Here is an 18,075-nt window from a genome sequence, read left to right as displayed (position 1 = left end):
ATAATAATACCAAACTCGTATTTGTTAATTAGTGTGCTTTAATTTTAAAAAGCTCATTATTCCTAGCACAGAGTCCCTGACTGATTCTTTCATAAATGAACGTTGTTTAGCTTTGTTTTAGAACCTCGACAGGGCCTAGGACAGGAAATGACTCAAAAGTGCATCGTAAAGCCTTTGTGCTGAAGCTGGAAGACCCAGTGTCAAAGGACCTGAATTCCCCCTTTAACATATACATTTCTCCCCGTTTCTCGAGCGGCCCTCAGGTCCTTGGGTCCAGCGGGGGTGGGGGTAGGAGTGGTTAGAATCCAAACAACCAATCGCGGCGCGGTCATGGGGCGGGACAATGTCGCTGCATCCCTCCTCCAGTCAGTCTTTGGAACCTTCCTAAACCCGGCCCACCTCGCACCTGCGTGTCCCTCGGCGTCCGGGCTGGTGCAAACTCTTTTCCACATCTAGCAGGGGGAAGGGGCGTGACCTCACCTCTCGCGAGACCGCCTCCTGTTGCTGCCGCCGCCGCTCCAGGCCGCTGACTGGCTGCGCCTGCGCAGCCACCATGTTCGGTTGCTATGCTGCGGCCTAGGAGACGGGGTGTACTTGAGGGAGGAGGAGGAGACGGAGGAGGAGGAGGAGGAGGAGGAAGAAGAGGAGGAGAAGGAGGCGGGGGGTGACTGAGCGTCTCTTGCACTCACACACGGACGCTGCCAGGATTGCCAACACGCTCACGTCGCGCTGCGCCCCTTTCCGCTCCTCGCGACCCCCTACATTGTTCTCCCGGACTCTAGGGTCCTCAGAAATTGGGCCGGAGAAATTTGGCTTTGGCTGAGGGGTCGCAGGTTTGGGGCCAAGCCCCCACTCCGAGCTCCCCTCCCCCACGGCACTTTGGGGGTGTGGATTAGCTCATTCCGGCCGGGAGGTGGGAGCGGGCTCCGGCTGCCCGCCTCCCGGCGCGCTGGCCCGCCGCAGCCCCGCAATATGAGGTGGTGCTGGCGGCTCGGGCCCGTGGCGCGGCCGCTGCGACGGCTGCTCGGGGGGTGCTGAGGGAGCCCCCCCGGAGTGGCGCGACGGACGTGCTTCTTCCTGGCGCTCCCGGGCCTCCAAGCTTATTCTCCAGCCGAGAGGACGGGGCTGTGATACGTAGGTAAGAGGCGCTCAAGTCCCCGCCGGCCTCTCGGCCCTGCCTGATGTGTTCGAGGTATTACCTGGGGCGTGTGCGGCTCGTGGGAGATGAGCCAGGTGGGGCAAGCCAGAGGCACAAGGTTGCTTTTAGGAACGGGAAGAGCCTCTCCCATCTTCCTGGGACTTCTGCTTTTGGAGCTTCCAGGGGTTATAGTTGAAATCTCTGTTACCGGGTGAGCAAAGGGACAAGGGATGGAATAGGTTCGAAGATGGAAGGTTCCAAGGTATTTGAACTGTAGGTAAGACTTTAGAATTTTCAGTTTCCACTGCTGGTAGACACCGCCCCCCGACATTGGCTTGTGTGAGTGCTGCTTGCAAGTTGACTGCATGAACACGCTATCCTTACCATTAAAGTTTGAAAGCCCTTTATAATTGTACCGGTATATATTTGTGCGTAGGAATCTGTATTAGGGTTTTAAAAAGTTGTATTATGATAAATAGATGTAACGTTGCATTTCCTAAGGCTTCCTTCAATGGAACAGTTTATAAGATTGTGCATATATATATGCATGGATGTTTCTGTGAAACTTGGTATGGTAGACTTGGGTTTGCATCATAGAGTGACATCAGAATACACTAGGACGATTTGCTTGTTCTCGGACGACCTGTGATACCTGCAATATACCATCTGCTTTTTGAATAAGAACTTTAAAACTAAGTTTTGTGACCAGATCTCGGGCTCCATTGTCACATTTAAAACTTGTCTCTGGAGGAAAAATCAAAAAGTTAATGTGTCCTATCTGTAAAAGGCGACTTGAGTATAAAGAAGACTGGAACAATAAAAACCTGGGCATTTTTCTGAACATTAATGTGCCACGGGGGAAACACTGTCATTTTTTGAGGGGGGAAGGGATGACCTTAAATAATTATTCAGAGCCCAAAGTGCACTTAATAAAAGAGAGCTGAATATGCTAGTTAAATCTTGAATTCGATGAATGTAAATACAGCTGAATTTTAAAGAAAAATAAAACTTTCAGAGAGAAAATATCGGTGTACAGAACTGCTTTACTAACTCATAATAAAGGAGTTCAATGATTCTGGGGACAGCAGCGTTTTTTTGTCAATAAATTTCTGCTCCAATTACTACAAAAGCTATTTTTGGGTCTCTGCATTTTTTATGGCCCACATATCTTTGTAGATTTTGCCTTGACACACGTGCATGGTCCCAATAAATCGTGATCTTGAGTGATTTATCAGAGCAACATTTTTTTAATTACACAATAATATTTGTGATTGAACTAATCTATTAACATGAGGCAAGTCAGTTTTTAAAACACAAGGAGACATTGTAGTATTTAGTTTTTAGAATCTTTTTTTTTTTTTTCATGGTACCAGGAATGGAACTCACGACAAGTGATTGCTAGGCAGGCACTTGTGCCGCTGATCTATGTTATCCCTGGCCCACACTGTAGTATTTCTTAATATTAACCGAGCAGGTTAAAGTTTATTAAATTAGAAAATCACAAATTGAACAAAAGTAGCAATACATGAGGATATGACTTTCGTATTGCCTGTTTTCTAATAGGTTCTGGCTGTTTGGGTAAATTGTCAAATTTGTGTTTTTTACCCTCTTATGACCTAATTGAATATCTTTAAAATGTCCCTAGTAACATCGTTACTTTAAATGTATGACACCTAATTTCTAATTTAGGCTAGGTATAAAACCAGCATTGATTGGACACACTTGCTAAAAATACTTTCTAGGTCGATGTACTTAGAATGCAGCCTCAAGAAAATTCATTTGAACTTCTAGCATAATGAAATTGTATATTTCTAGCATAATGAAATGGTATATTTCATTAGTATTGAGGAAGTTTTTAAAAAACTACAGAATCTCACAAGTTATATTTCATCAGTTTAGCTATAAATTCTAGTTTTTTAATTGATAAAGTAGATTAATTAATGTGGGATAGTAATAAAATCCTCAGGTTTTTCTGTGGTTTTAGTTTTGTTTTGAACTGTTTTGTTTGATAGTATATGGCCACTGTCAGTTCTTAATTAAACTCTGGTTTGTATATTCAAATATTTTAGTTTTGTTCATTACAGTATAATTAGTTGTTAAGTGACAGTTTAGTGTTACTGGTTTATTTTTGTTTTTGACCTATTCTAAACTAAAAAATGGGAGTCAGTGGTCATAGTTTCTAGTAACTTATCTTTAAGGAACAAATTAAGAAGCCATTAGATAATTTTAAGGAGACACTGTTTATGAAAGTACTTTTTATTTTTTCCTCCTTTGAGGGTTAATGTGATCACTTTTTTTTTTGGTGCTGGGGATCGAACTCACAACCTTGACGTTTGACAAGCAGACACTTACATGCCATTGAGCTAAGCCCTGACCCAATTTTATAACTTTTAAACAACAAAACCTCTTTAAAAGTAGGTACAAATCCCAAAATGTCTGATAGATGTTTCAAGGCAAGTGATTAAAAGTTCTGGTTGAATTCTTTGTTAGTTACTAGGAGTGCAACATTAGTGAACTCATTAAGAATGTAAATATGTGACTACAGTGAGTAAACATATATTGTTCCTCTAAATAAAACTTGGTTGTTGGTAGAAATGTGCTGGTTGAGTTGAATTCTGTTGTTTTTCTAGATTATTGCGTGCTTTAAATACATACTTTACATAGTGTAGTCTAGACACATTAAATTTATGAGTCCACAAGGTGGGCATGGTGGTACCTGCTTGTAATTCCAGCACTCTGGTGCTGAGGCAGGAGGATTTCAGCAAGTTTGAGGCCAACCTGAATTACATAGCAAGACCCTGTCTTAAAAAACAAAACTAAATGAAACCAAATTTATCAGTTCACTAGAATAAATAGTGAAGAATGAATATTGGTTTAGCATTCTGGAAATCTTTTTCTTGTTTGCCAAGAAGGAGCTGTAAAAGGAAGGTGTAATTATTTCTTTTAATATTCAATTAGTACAGATGGTGGGAAGAAATGTAAAAAGTTCTGTAGAATAATGGTGTGGAGAAATTCAGTTGTCTAGGAACAGTATAATGTATTTCATATCATTTATGTGAGAAATTGGTATAATCAAATATATAATGAGGTGGGAGGAAGAAGTAGAGAAATTTATTATGCTCTTTATTAGAGGCATTTTCCCTCACATTCTTCATTTTATTACTTCAAGTAGAAGCACCAAGAGACAGGTGCAGGTATGTGAAGAAATTAATAAGAACAGAATGAGAATTACATATGGTCATGTCTTGAGTGGAAGATGTTAATTTGGATGAGTTATTGTGTTTGTGTCTTTTAATAAGGGAGTAAAGAATGCTAGAAAGACAAAAGAGTCCAGAAGGGAAAAATACTCTTATTTATTATCTTGTTAAGTGCCATACAGTATATACAAGGGGTTTTTCATGTTATCGCTTAATCATCAAGTATACTTCGTGAGATAGTCATTATTACTACCCTGTCGCTCCCACATACCTCAGAAATAGAAGCTAAGGAAAATTAACTTGCTCAGAGTTGTCCTAGTGAGTAGTAATCAAACTACTAACTCTGAATCTTATTCTTTAGATAAATGTTGTTGGTTAAACATTTTACAGTGACAAATTTTTCTTTCCCAGCTTTATCGAGTTATAATTAGTATAGAAATATTCTTTATGTGCACTACTAGATATGGTAGCCATTAACCATATGTGGCTATGAAACGCTTGAAATATCACTAGTGTGTGTGTGACAAACTATTAATTTTAATAATTTAAAAATTTTAAATTTGGCCTGGGGGTTTAGCTTAGCAGCATAAGTGCCTGCCTGGCAAGTGCGAGGTCATGAGTTTGATTCCTGGTATTCCCCCTTCAAAAAATGTTTTTTTAAACTTACACTCAGATGTAGCAGGTAGGAACAATTTGGGCTTGAATGGCTTTAGATCTCATTTCTTATACAGTCTGAATTCTACTATGATGTAGTCTTGCACAAATTTATATGTGATACTAGACAAGTTATTTAGTTCTTGAGCTGCAATATAACAAAGTTTGCATCTTTAAAGACTATTTTAGTATGCCACTTTCCTAGTTAAAATATAGAGCAGGTCTCTAGTGCCTATCAAATTAACCCCAGTTCCATTTTACTACTCTTTTCTCATACTTGCTTTTACTCTTTCTCAGAAAAAAAGAAAAAAACAATTCTCTTTTTTTTCTTCCATCCCTGATCATCAGTTTAAACATTTCTAACTCTCTAATCAGTGTGCCTTCTCTTCAAGTCTACCTCAAAAATTCATGTTTTTCTAGAAGAATCTTAATCCAGTCAATAATCAAATGCTGAGTCCCAGTAACAAGTGCCCAGGGATTAATGTATGCTTGTTCAGGTATAATTTAGTACATCTTTCTTACATTTTTAAAAAAAATTTTGTGTTAACTACTAAATGTAAGAAGATTGTTTCCTTTGTATTGCCTCATGAGTTTTGTCCTTTGTTCAGCAATTTTGTTCTTAAAAGTCACTTGAGTTTTAAAAAAATGATAAGTACTGTAACATTTAACCTTAATCACCATTCTAATAGATGTTTTGTTTCCAAGTCAACTGCCTTTTTTGTGTTTGTTTGTAAAGTTGTGTGACCAAGATACAATTTGAGTCTAATAATATAATAAACATTATGTAGTTGAGGCCTGCAGTATAGAGAAAAGATCCCTAAATTGTGAAGTCAGGCTCTGGTTGGAAATCTGGTCACAAAGACATTGGATGTATTATTTGACCTCTGAGCCAGTTGGCCTTGAATTGCTGTGAGGATAAAACTACCATCACTGTCCTTTAAAAAAGAAGATATCAATAGGTGAGAGTGGATATCACTATTTTTTTCATTTTCTCAGTATAATGCTCCTTAATATAATTTTAAATGATTGCTTAAACATTCAGTTGATTTATTGTTGACTGATTTAGTCATTTACCTCCTGGTAAATACTTTTGTTTTATTTTGCTTATTTCCTTAGTCTAACACTATAGGGCTGAGATAACTGTCCAAGGTTATGTCACAGTCTGTTATAGAAGTACCTACAGTGGGTGGTGGTGTTTTAGTTGTATGTGATTAATTAATATATTTAAAAATTTTTTGGTTTATTGGAGGATAATGGCAACATTCCTTTGCATGTCTGTTGCATTGGGAGCAATTGTATAAAGGTAAATAGGTATAACTTTTATCTTGAGCTAAATTCTACAGAGGTAACACATGTCAATACACAATTCACAGTGACAGTGTAATAAGATCTGGGGGAAATGAGAAGTGACCTTTGAATATGGTCTTGGAGGGTGGAAATGGAATGGATCTGGGTAGAGAGAACAGCATGTACAGAAGTCACAAGTATGAAAAGGTGCGTAATGTGCTTAGAGAAATGCAAGTTGTCTTCTTTCTTGTCTGTGAATCTGACTGCCTGCCTGGCTGTCTGTCTCTGGGTGCATGTGGATGTCTGTCCTGTGTAGAAACTCTTTGTGTATGTGCATGTGTGTTGGCTGTGGTAGCAGATGAATCTTCTGGCTTCTTGTATTTGTGCAGTGAGTGGGATCATGTTAGGACCTTTGGGCATATCAGAGCCTTGAGGATGGCTTCTTTTTGGCATTAGTTTCCTTGATTTATCCAAATGTGCTAAAAATTACCTTTTTTTTTTGGTGCCAACTTAGAGAAAAGCACAGTTTTAGAGTTTCCAACTGTTGGAAAGTTTACCCATTCACTATTGGCAGCCCCACTATATAATAATAAGAAAAAAAAAATACAGTGAACACCAAACCCTAAGTTAGTACTGAGAAAGTCAGATCAAAATTCCCCTCTAGTTCCTTCCTCTCCCCATTACCTTACAACTTACTGTTTTCGGTGTATTTGATTGTGAGTGTGTATGTGTGTAAAATATCTTTTTGTTGTACTTGCCTGAGAAATTTAACATTAACATTAGGGAATAATTATAAGTATTTGAATAAGGAGACACAATTAAATGTAAATTTTCAAAGGTAACTCCTGACATCTAGATTATGATGCAAGGATATAAAGAAGTACAAGAATGAGGTTAGAAATGGGGCAGGAAATCAAATAAGGATGCTGTTGGAGTGACCAGGTGGGAAGTGATGAAGAGTTACAAATAGGGAAATAAATGTGTGAGATTAGAACTGAAAACTGATTAGGTAATTTTATTAGCACTCAGAGTCTGTTTAGATATATGGAAAGGAGGAAACAAATTCAAAATAATGAGATTTGTTCTTTGACATATTCCTTTCTTTAGGAAGGGAAGGCCAGGTAGTTTGCTAGATACAAAGGTCACGAGTTCTCATTTAATGCTTTTTAATTTAACGTTTTGAAATAATTTCAAACCTGATGAAAAATAGTAACTTATATGATGAACCTAAAGTATCTTGGGCCTGACTTACAATTTGAAGTAAGATGGAAAAATACAGTGAATGTTTAAATTTTTTAAAAATTTTATTACTGTATGGTAAAAGTATACTGCCTTTAATCCTCCTCCAAATACTTGCTTCAAACACACTGATCTTATCATTCTTGTTACTTTTTGAAGCAGATTTAAAAATCCTCATTTGTGTCTTTAGTTGTGCTACTGTTGAATTGTGTACTGAATAGATTTACCTTTCATGGTCATTTTGACATTGGGGAAAAGCCAGAATGGATGGCACTTGGCAGCAGCATTTACCCTATTTTTGATTATATCTCTTCAAGTCACTCATGAAAGACAAATTTCCAGAAATGCTTTAGCAAGTGGCAAGAACAATGGGATATGTTTGCAGCAAAGGGGAGTATTTTGAAAAGGATTAATAGCAATGTGTCTTTTGCTATAATAAATTTTAAAAATTTAAGCATTCACAATATATGTATTTGGATCAAATTATATAGTGAGTTTAGTAGGATCTTTTCAGATGTCCATATAAATCTACCTTAGCATTGTGTTTAACCCTTTCTTTTCTTCTACTATAACTAATTGGATTACCAAGTTTCAGTGTCTAATCATTTCTTATTTCTGGTGCTTAATTTTTCATCTCCGTCTCATTTCAAGACAATAAATTATTTTTTTAAAATTTTATTTAAGGAGAAAAAGAAAAAAAAACAGAAAAAGTACAAGTTATACAGAATTTCAGAAAAAATAAAAAGTAGGAAATAACTAGTTAATAGATTACATATTGTCATCTTAGAAATAGTTGTTCAAGTTGCAAAATTATAAAGTGGACATTCAAACAGTGAGACTGCCAACAGTTCTGTTCAATGATCCAACAAAGCTCAGTAATATGGTTATCTATCTTATAAACTTAAATATGCATGCAGTTATATCTTTTAGATCACTTTCTTTTCCTCTCTTTTTTACAATGACAATTACACATTTTGGGTTTTATTACTCCCACAGTTCTTACTACTTTTTTTTGAAGAGAATAAAACCAAATGTGACATAACAAAACAGAGTCAGTCAAATCAAAAGGATGGACATAGTACATAATGTAAAAACAGAATACAAGGTGATCAACAGTGGTTACCATAATGCCTCTTGCTATCTTAAAAAGAATTGCCTATATCATCAGTTATAATAAAATTGAACAAAACAGTAAAGAACAAAACCAATAAAACCAAAACATTGGAGACATTACAGGACTTAAAAAGAAGATAATAGTCAAACCAGAATGGGCTTCATAGTGAACCTTATTGTCTTCACAGTTGTTGCCTATACTCTCAAACTTGGTACTATCAAGCAAAACAGAATAGAGGAAAATCAGTCAAAAAAAGATGGTGAGAGCAATACAGGGTTTCAAATCAAGTTAATAGGAAATCAAAGTGGGTTACTATAATATATCATGCCATTTTTAATTTATTTTTTCCCTTAATTAAAAAGATAAAAATAAAAAAGTAAATGATAAAAAAAGGAGATTGAGATAAAAGAGGACATAACAAGAAAACAGCACAGGTCAGAACATAACTATTTAAGCAAAATAGTGTTTAACCACAAGATTTCCTTACATAAAAGTAGTTACTATAGTGTCTCTTTCCTTGAGATCTTTGAGTATAACTTCGTATACTGTAGCATCACACATATCAAAACCATTCAAGAGAATGACAGTATTTAGAACCTACTAACAGAAAATGAAAAATGGTTTCTGTATAATCTCCTTGTCTATAAAAGTTTTTGTTTATATTATCACATATAGTAAAATCCAATAAGATGTAACATGTTAAGACTGATGGAGACAGAAGAATAAAAACTTGATGGGACTTAAAAACAAGATGATATTAAATCAGCACTAGCTATTGTGATGTTTTGTTTTCTCCAAAATAGCTGTTCCTACCATCCAACCTTCTCTGCCTCATTTCTGTTGAGCTGTTTCTGTCATTAGTTGTCAGTTTGTCTTCTTCATTTTGCTTTCTGCTCCATTCATTGTGGCCTCTCTGCCACTGTTTCTGGAATCTTGGTACTTTTCTTTTTTAGAATGTCCTGCAGTATTCTCTGTAGAGTTGAATTAGTGGTTGCAAATTCCCTAGTTCTTCTTTATCCTGGAAGCACCTTGTTTCTCCATTAATTTCTAGGGACAGTTGTGCAGGATATATCAATCTTGGCTGGAGGTTATTGTCTTTCAAAGCTTGAATTATTTCCCCCCATGCTCTTCGTGATTTGATGGTTTGTGCCGAGAAGTCTGCTGTAATTCTGATGGGTGTTCCCTTGTAAGTGATCTGTTTCTTGTCTCTGATAGCTTTTAATATTCTGTTCTTATATTGGATTTCTGGGATTTTTATTATTATATGCCTGGGTGTAGTTCTGTTTGGGTTGTAGGTGGCTGGGGTCCTGTATGCCTCATACATCTGAGTATCTTTACCTTTTGCTAAATTAGGGAAATTCTCCTGGATTATTTCCGTGAATAGCCGTTGTGGTTCATTTGTTTGTGTCCCTACTTCTTTTACATTCTTAATTCTTAAGTTATAGATCCTCTTATAATCTTCTAGCCTTTGTATTATTGCTGTTTGTTTCCTTGGTTTTTTTTTTTTTTTTTTGTCTTTTTCCTTTTTATCGGTACCGGGGATCGAACTCATGACTGCCTGCCTACAAGGCAGGCACTTATACCGCTGAGCTAAATCCCCAGGCCCCTTCCTTGTTATTTTTAAGAGGTTTTTCTTTTCATGCTCCCACATTACAAATCTGCCCTCCAGTTCAGATAATCTATCCTTAGTTTCTTTCAAGCTGTTATGCCAGCTTTCAATAGAGTTTTTAGTTTCCTGATAATCTCTTTGAACCTGCTTCACGTATTCTATATTTTCTCCATCAAACAATTCTCCCCTTTTTTCTGTTCTCCCATTCCACCATCTATTTTTTCTTGGGCAGTGCTTAGCATTTCTCTAACTATTCTACTTTATATCTTGGTTTACTTCGTTAAATACTTCATTTTTGAACTCGTCTATGAGGCTCCGGAGATATCTCTTTATGTCTATTGGTGCCATGTCTGATATATTGCATGTTTTCTGTCCTCATTCTCCTTTGCATTTACCTTTCCTGGATCAGTGTTCTCAGGATTGGGGACCGAGGACCCTTTCTTGTTGCCTCCTCTTCTCATAATTTTGTTCCTTCCAAGGAGGCCCAGTTTCTTTGTTTGTGGGTTACAGTTTGTTTGAATCCACCGGCTAGGTGTTCCCGCCTAGTGCAGTGTACTAGGGAGACACAGACCTTGGCAGCCTCTGCTGGGCTTGCCCCTCCAGGTCAACCTACTAAAGACTTCACTGCTAGTGTGCACTGCCAGATGTTGGGACCTGGTTTGGCCTAGCCTACTGGGTCTTAGTCTGCAGCTTCACCCAGGTCAGGCACTCCCCACCAATCCCACTTGAGAGGGGAATATGTGACTAAAGTCACTGCAGTGTCCTGTTCCGGCTAGTCTGCCCGGTCCCAGAAGGTCATCTGTGGAACTTCCTAGTCTGTGGAATGGTCCCTGTTCCTCTCACTCACCGCAGGTCGATGCAGGGCTCCCCGCCAGTTCCCCTCCAATTCGGTTCACCAATTTCCACTCTCAGAGCTTTTGCTTCTCTGTCCCTGCTGTGCCAATTCAGACACAGCAGCGGCGGCAGGAAATTCAAATTGCGGTTTCCAGAGGCATGGGTTCAAGCTTTGGCACTGAGATTTTATCTGTTCCAGTCATAGCATCAGGATTGTGTTTCCAGTTGGTTTTTCTCAGCTTATTTTATTCCTGGATTAGCAGGGTATATCTCCCCTTGCTTAGGACTCCTCACACCGCATCAATCCTGGATTCTAAGCTGGCTATCTCAGAGAGCCTCCATAGCTGCTGTTATCTATCTGCCATGTTCTCCTGGAAGTCCTCGACAATAAATTATTTTAGTTTCGGACTTTTTCTGAATCATTTGAGGGCTATATGTAAACATGATCCCCTTGCTTTTATTCTTGGGTATATTTATCAAAACATGGATGTAACTATCAAATCAGAAATCAACATTGATACATTACTAACTTGTTCCAGATGCCATTCAAATTTTTCCAACTATCCCCACAGTCTCTCTGTCTTTCTTTCTTGGTTCTGGATCCAGTTTATGATCATATGATAAATTTAATTGTCATTTTTAAAGTCTTTAGTTTGAAACAGTATTCCCTCAGTATTCCTATGTCCTTCATAACAGTTTTTATACATGCAGTTCCTTTTATTCTATAATATGTGTCTCTACATGTCTCAGGATTGCTCACAGGCAGACCGGGTGTGTTGTTGGCAGGAATATCATACATGTGGTATTCTTAGTGCCTCAGTAGGATGCATACAGTGTTGTCCTACCTTTGGTAATATTTAACTTTGAATAGCGGATAAGTTCATGTTCCCTGTGTTTCTTTACTATGAAGTCATCATTGTTCCTTTTTTTTTAGTTTTATTTCTTTTTTTATTGTTTGTGGTGCTGGGGATCATACCCAGGGCTTTGCACACGCCAAGCCTCTGAGCTACATCCCCAATTGGTAACTGTTAAGAGGGAAAATACAAATGACTGTGCCTGCCAATATTTCTTATAAAATTTAAATACCATCATTTGGGCCCACCAGTGACTCCTGTATGAGTCAGCCAACCCTCTGAATGTTGCCATCTATATCTACTAATAAGTTGCTATTCTATTGAAAGATTTTCCTCCCAAAATCTTTATTTATTCACTGATTTATTTCAATGTATGCTCAGGAAATTTTATTCCAGCTTGGTGGGTTTTATTAATATTGTAATTTTTATGTTTTAATGCTCAAATAGTCCTAGATTTTGCTACTGGGGATCTGTTCAAGTTGGCTCTTTTCCTAAGGTGATATTCCAAACTCATGTTGTACTTTTCTGTCCTAACCCTGGAATTAACAATTTTTCTGAAGAATCCTGATTTCTTAATGGAGGAAGTATTCAGAAATCAAGGTGTGGGTTCTTAGTGTGTTTATTTCTGCTAAGATGCCATCTAGGTGGTCTGAACTAGGAAATACATATATGTGTACATCTGATTATTTCTGTTTGTTTATAGACACTTAAAACATTCTCACTGATATAGCCTTCATATAAATATATATCTCACATATATATATTTTATATATATATATGATATATATATATACCCCTCCCTCCTTTATGCAGTGTTGGAGTTGAAATCCAGGGACTCAGTGGATAGTTAGGCAAGCACTGTTAACACTGAGGTACATCCCCACCCCCTTGTAAATCTCTTCTCCAGCAGTGAGAAATTGGCTTCTGTTATTTCCTCTGTGTTCAATAGCCTTTTATGTGCTAGTCTCCCAACCTCAGACTGATTGTCTTATTGCCTGCCATCTTTGAGGCCTATGGCATGGGGCCCTCAGGGCATGCTGTTAGGACCTCTTTAAAGATAGGGAACTTATTTGCCACTTCACCTTCAGAACAAAAAGTTGCAGAAAAGTATTATCTTTAATTTTAAAGAACAAAGGTGAAATCCAGAAAGCTGCTTTGGGCATGTTACTGTGTAAATAAGAGAGTTTGATACTAAAGCATTTTTTTAATGTCTTTCATATTTCATAACCTATGTCTACCTGTGTAAATCTAGTTTGGAATGCAGTGACAGGATTTGAAGTTGTATACGTGGTAGCTGAAGCAGTGAATGTGACTGTCACTGCTTATGAAATGTATGTAAAGTTTGGAGGAGGATCACTGGGGTCCTGCCCATCACCACTGAAAGATTAAGCCTTTTTTTTTTTTTGTCCTTTTCCTTTTTATCGGTACCGGGGATCGAACTCACGACTGCCTGCTTGCAAGGCAGGCGCTTACGCCACCGAACTAAATCTCCAGCCCCAAGATTAAGCCTTTTAGAAAGTTAAGATTCAGTGGCGGTAAGAGAAAAGAAAGGTACATGTTATTGCATGATAGAAGGTGATGAAATTGGGAATTTGTGAAAGGTGCTAGTTTGAGAAGAAAATCAAAAGTGCTTTGAATTCAACTATTGCAAAGTTAATGATGATCTTGATTAGCTGTTTCTCTAGTGGGTCAGGTAGGGTACCTGTTTCAGAATCAATAAAATACTGATCAAAAATATGAATTCCCTAGGTCTCATTTCAGACCTTACAGATTCTTAAGAGTAAATAGCTGGAGACCTTGGAGATAGTGGCAAAGAAATCTATTGAAACACTGCTAAGGTGATGAGGTACTAGTTTGAGGTTTGTGACAGTAGCAGAAGAGTTAAGAGTAGAGGGTTGTGATAATTGAAATTGAGGTAACTAGACATATAGTGAATATAAACTAGACAGCTCTTAAATGTAGCTATAAAGGGAAGAAGGGAGTCATGTTATAGATGATTAGGGGACAGCATCAAGAAAAAATACTGTACTTCTAATTTTTTTAAATTCACGCGTACTTTAACTTTTGTTGGGGTTAAGGGAAAGAAACTAGTTATTTGAAAGATGGGTAAGCAAAACCATATAGCAACATTTACTACTAAAAAATGCTGTAATTAATGAGCTTTGGTAATATCTGGGATCTCCCTGCCTCCATGTCAAATGACTGCCATTTTATGGTGGATCTTTGGAGTAATTCAGGGGTCATTGTTAACTTTATTTTATTATTAACTGTGTATGTTGTCTTTTCATTATACAGTTGTTATGAGTGTCCTTTGTTTCTATAAAAGCATGAATTCTGAATACATACACCTTTGTATATAGATAAGTCTTCAGCAGTACAGTTAGAATTAGAGATGACTTCAGATAGAATCAGTTTAATGTATTCTTTGAACACTGACAAGTAGCCAAGGTGAGCTTGTGTAGAGACAGAACAGAATGAGACATATTTGTTTTCAGTGAGGTTATTGGCCTTGTTTCAGAGGAACTTGAAATCTAATGTACTGCTGAATTGGTCAGTTGTAGTTATCTGTGTTAGTATGCAGCTAAATTATGTATAGATATAGTTAGTAAGTATAGCAGTTCGTATTATCAGAATTTTCAGACCTCTATTACTTTGAAAATTTGTTTCTTTTTTTGTATTAGTAATATGACAACTTGATTCAGATTTCAAAATAATTCAGAAAGGTTTATATTGAGACATGTTAATACCATTGTTTTCTTTCCTTATTACAATTACAACCAATTTTATTTTTGTATATTCTATAGTACTTATGTAGATTGAAGCAAATGTCAATATAGGTAACCTTTTACTCCTACTTTTCTACATACAAAATAACTTACTAATGTTTTGCACTGTTTTTTAATATAGTTGGAGATCATTTGACTTTAGTATATGCAGAGCCCCCTCCCTCCTTTTCCCCATTCCCACTTCTTTCCTTCCTTCTCTCCTTCATTATAGTAATACATTATAATGTGTGGTTATGCTTAATTAAGCTAACAAATTATTTAAACTTACATAATTTGGTTTTTAGGTCCTCTTACTTATATAAGTCATGTGATTTCACTTTTGTATGAACTAGTACTTCCACGAGGCGCTTTGCATCAATGACCTGTTTGGCTCTTGGTTCTGGAAGTCTTGTAATGGCTAGCTGAACCAGCCTTTCAGACTTTGTGGCCAAGTTCACCCTTCTCGTTTCAGCAACCTAGGTGAAAAGTGGAAGGACAAATGAATGACACTGATACTGATTGAACTCTACTCGGTGTTTTAAAGTGTATGTCTCATTTAATTTTCTTATCAGCAAGCTTGTGAAGTATGTATTATTATTCCTTTTTTATGGATGAGTAAGTTGAAGCTCAAAAACAGTTATCCAGACTTTCACAGCTGGAAAATGGAAGGTTGAGATTTTAAAAGATACAAAATCTGTATCTGTTCTGTTACTATCCTGGTTTTTCTATGATAAGTGCTCTTTTTGATGCTAGGACTTGAGTTATACAGCTGCATTGAAACTTTGTGCTGTAAACTTTGTATCAGGAGCCACAAACTTAGATTTTTTCTTGCGACTTTGTCTATTGTATTTTTTTTAGCTGCAGAGATCTCACTGTTTCTCTGACCTCTGTAATTCCCTAATTACCTAGGTCTCTGCCTATTGCCCTCTACTGTAAGCCCTGGACCCCATTTCCAATTGTCTGGATTGCCATTCTTTTCTTTTTTTTGGTACCACAGATCGAACTCCTGACCTTGCACTTGGCCATGCACACGCTATACCGCTGAGCTATATCCCCAGCCCTGCATTCATTATTACTCCTGCGTTTCCCATTGTCCCCTAGTTGTCTCTGTTATGGGCCTATTACGACTTAATCTTCAGCTTGCTAATGTGAACCTTGGGCAAACTTCTGAAATTATTGGAGATTACTTAAATTTTTGTTGATGTTAATTGTTAAAAGTCCATCATGTCTTACCTAGAGTTTTACAGTTGTGCTCTTAAAATGCATTCTTTTTTTTTTTTTTTTTTTTTTTTTTTTTTGGTTTTTTTCCTTTTTATCGGTACCAGGGATTGAACTCAAGACTGCCTGCTTGCAAGGCAGGCGCTTATGCCACTGAGCTAAATCCCCAACCCCCTTAAAATGCATTCTAGCACTGGTTTAGGGCTTTTCCCCACTAAACTATAACCAGAGTGATCCAGGATGCATGTTTGATCAAAATTTGTATTGCTTCTCCATCTTCCTGAAAAATAAAAGGAAGTTTTCCAAGGAGGTTAAAATGATTCAAGAAATAGCAGTTTTTAAAGTATTGCTGTTCTGTTTGTTTCTTTTTTAAGGTATTATTGTGTGGAACTCATTATAGACTTAGGGATTTCCAAATTGTTTTATTTGCATTGTAATAAAATCTCTGTACTTTGTTTTGTTTTGTTTTTATATTTCCAACTAATCTTGCCTTTTCCCACAGATGCTCCTATGGAAATTTGGTATTTTCATTGGGAAGGGTTTTGAGACTTGGAAAATTCTCCCAAGTGATTCTTATACTGTGATTCACTTTGTATCTGGCCATTTTAATGGCTTTTGATCTGTTAGCATATTGTTTACAGAAAGAATTGTGTAGTTCAGTAGTTCTTTATATGTAATTCTGACATCTGTAAATGGTATGTAACCAAAGTATTTAAAAGTAGCTAATTTGGCAACCAGAGTTGGCCTAAACTGATGTGAGACTATTTAGTTTTCATTTATTTTACTTAAGTATACCTTCTTCAGGTCTTCTAATGAAATTTTAAGTAACAATGTGGTTAAACATAGGATGTTATTTAGAACTAACCAACAGTGTTACTTAATATAAGGGATATGATTTTAGTGATAGGGGGGTTGAATGTTGTTTTCATCTTTAGTCACTAATTTTGCTTCTTCTTGCATTCTTCAAATTCTTTTTCATTTATCTACTAGGGTCTTAATTTTTCTTCAGAGTTTATAATATTGTAGCTATGTGTCTTGTTTTCTGTTAGTGCAGAGATATAATCTAAGTTTTTACATCTAGTGTATCAGTAAAAAATGGAAAGAGCCTATTTGTCTATCAACAGATAAATGGATAAAGAAAGTTTATTTGCAGTAGAGTATTACTCTGCCATAAAGAAGGGTAAACTTGAGATTATATCTTGACATCATAATGCTAAGTGAAATAAATCACATAAGCTTAAATATTGCATGGTATCTCTTATATAAGAAACCTAAAATGTAAGTAAAAAGTAGATCATAGAAAATAGGGAGATAGATATTTTGCAGATGTGAAGGGGAACCAAGAGATGAGGGGGGCTGAGGGGAGTGGAAGGGGATGAAAAAAGAATTAAGGTGAGTTATGCATATGTACCAACTCCCCAAGAATATTATCAATATGTATTGCAGACATGTACAAGTGCTACCTTGGTTCATGAGATTGCAAATTGTATTGGATGAGAACTGAATCGAATTTCCTCATAAGGTCAACATTGAACCTAACCATTGAATTTGATTTGATTCTTACCCAATTTGGTTTGGGACCAGAATTGTGGAAAGAATTAAGTTCATGAACCAATATGCCACTGTACTAATAAAAATTGAAAAAAAAAAAATAAAATATGTTTACTTACAATATAAGGAAATGACCTTGCTCTTTGCTCAGAATTCTTTAATAAGTCAATCTTGTATCTCTATTTTAAACCTTAAATAGTAATGAAATAATTTCTGCTGAGGAAGAAAAGAACAAAACAATAAAGCCCAAAAGATGAAACTACATGTAAAGCTGGTTCTTTTTAGACACTAATAATAATCTCACTAGCTGGTAGTATTCATGTACAATTAGCTTTATTGCCAGAATGGAGAAAACTAAAGAATAACAATTTAGAAAATGAGAGAGGAAAAAAACAAAAACAAAACAAAACACTAGTTGGCTACTGAAGTTATTTCTAGTGCTTAGATAATAAACTACACAAAGATGTGGTCTCTGATTCACTGAAGGAATCTAATATCTTTTCTAGTATATCAGTTCATTATTACTTTCTTCTAAGCTGTAAGCTCCCTGAGGGCTGAGATCTAAATGTATGCATAATTATGTGTCTATCATCTAGTAATGTATTTAGCAACTAT

The 18,075-nt window shown here is 36.7% G+C and overlaps 1 protein-coding gene across 4 annotated transcripts in view; it reads left to right on the top strand.

Annotated features, from left to right (window-relative positions):
* The first annotated feature begins 446 nt into the window (after window positions 1–446).
* The window catches only part of Ptpn4 (protein tyrosine phosphatase non-receptor type 4), a 181,110-nt gene continuing 163,481 nt past the window's right edge, over window positions 447–18,075 (top strand). The window contains exon 1 of one of the 4 annotated variants that reach the window (XM_063258934.1): window positions 447–1,138. The gene's annotated coding sequence lies outside the window, so the exon portion shown is untranslated. The remainder of the gene's footprint in view (window positions 1,139–18,075) is intronic. The other 3 variants (XM_063258935.1, XM_063258932.1, XM_063258933.1) reach the window with 3 other exon arrangements.

This window comes from Cavia porcellus, unplaced genomic scaffold (genome assembly GCF_034190915.1).
Source record: "Cavia porcellus strain 051 isolate PalLab524CR breed Dunkin Hartley unplaced genomic scaffold, mCavPor4.1 scaffold_12, whole genome shotgun sequence".
In the NCBI taxonomy this organism is placed as follows: Eukaryota; Metazoa; Chordata; class Mammalia; order Rodentia; family Caviidae; genus Cavia; species Cavia porcellus.
Note: the sequence above shows the minus strand (reverse complement) of the source record. Positions and strands in the feature narration are given on the sequence as shown.